This window comes from Euprymna scolopes, chromosome 16 (genome assembly GCF_053919585.1).
Source record: "Euprymna scolopes isolate OS-2025 chromosome 16, ASM5391958v1, whole genome shotgun sequence".
In the NCBI taxonomy this organism is placed as follows: Eukaryota; Metazoa; Mollusca; class Cephalopoda; order Sepiida; family Sepiolidae; genus Euprymna; species Euprymna scolopes.
The window spans coordinates 65,422,257-65,423,374 of NC_136497.1; the positions used below are offsets into that span (position 1 = coordinate 65,422,257).

The 1,118-nt window shown below is 34.3% G+C and overlaps 1 non-coding gene across 1 annotated transcript; it reads left to right on the forward strand.

The window, feature by feature from the left end:
* The first annotated feature begins 842 nt into the window (after positions 1 to 842).
* On the forward strand, positions 843 to 915 carry Trnah-aug (transfer RNA histidin (anticodon AUG)). The gene has a single exon. It is a non-coding gene; the product is annotated as a tRNA-His (tRNA).
* The last annotated feature ends 203 nt before the right edge of the window (positions 916 to 1,118 follow it).

Sequence of the window (1,118 nt, forward strand, 5' to 3'; positions counted from 1 at the left end):
TATGTGAAGTCTATTTCAACAGCTTGCCTTTTGACAATAAAGTAGATTTTATTAATTTAGAGGTTGAACATTTTCGAGGTTGTGTGAGTTGATCCTGCTCCGCCTGGGATCCTTTTAAAAATTTCAGGATGTTGGTCTTGCAAATACGTCAGGTCAACCACAAACATGCAATTATATTGAAAACTGCATTAAAATGCTGCTTATATAATCATAGTTAATGGCTTAGAAGAGTTTTAATTTTATATTATAAGAGTAGAAAGTGGCATACCGAGGCACAGTGCCACCCGGGGCATTATTCATATGAACCGCTTTTTTCCTTAAAGCCCAAAAAGAAATTAAAAAAACATAAAAAATGAGTAATTTCTGTTTTACTGAAAAACCTATTTTAGAAAAACAATTGGCTACAACTAGTTTAAATTATACTATGATAGTTTTCAATTATTTTTAAATCTGCAAAAAACAACAACAAATAAACAAATGCACCTGTTGATTTAAAAAGTCGTCTTTTGAATGGTATAGATTTTGTTATTTTTCTCAATACTACAGCTATACTATTAATAAAATTCTAAATGTTTATTTATTTATGTGTGTGTATATATACCAATACAACTTTCGAGCGGATGCACCAAATTGAAAAATTCTTTTTCCCCTGAAAGGTGTGAGTCCCTAGATTGTCCTTATCTATATATGGTTCATAACGAACAACGCCAAGTCACACAAAAAGCCCCAAATAAGGGTTTTTGGGGCCGTTTCGTGCAATTGTCCAAAAAGTTAGTTGCCGTGTCAACCGAATTTAGCACTGTCTGTATACAGTCGTAGTAACATATTCCCGCATACGGACAGGACTTGTGGCGCAATGGATAACGCGTCTGACTATGGATCAGAAGATTCCAGATTCAAATCCTGGCAAGTTCGTAATAATTTTAACCATCATTTTATCCAACGTTTACTCATTATCCTTACCCTTAGGGTATTTTTGTTTTTTTCAGTGATTTTGTTTTGTGCATATGGGAATTTCCCATACTCTGAGTTCACAAAGTAAGCGTTGATGGTAAGACGATGTTGAGTGTACTTGACGTTGAGTGTACTCGATTTTGTCTTTGACTTGGCATTGTGTG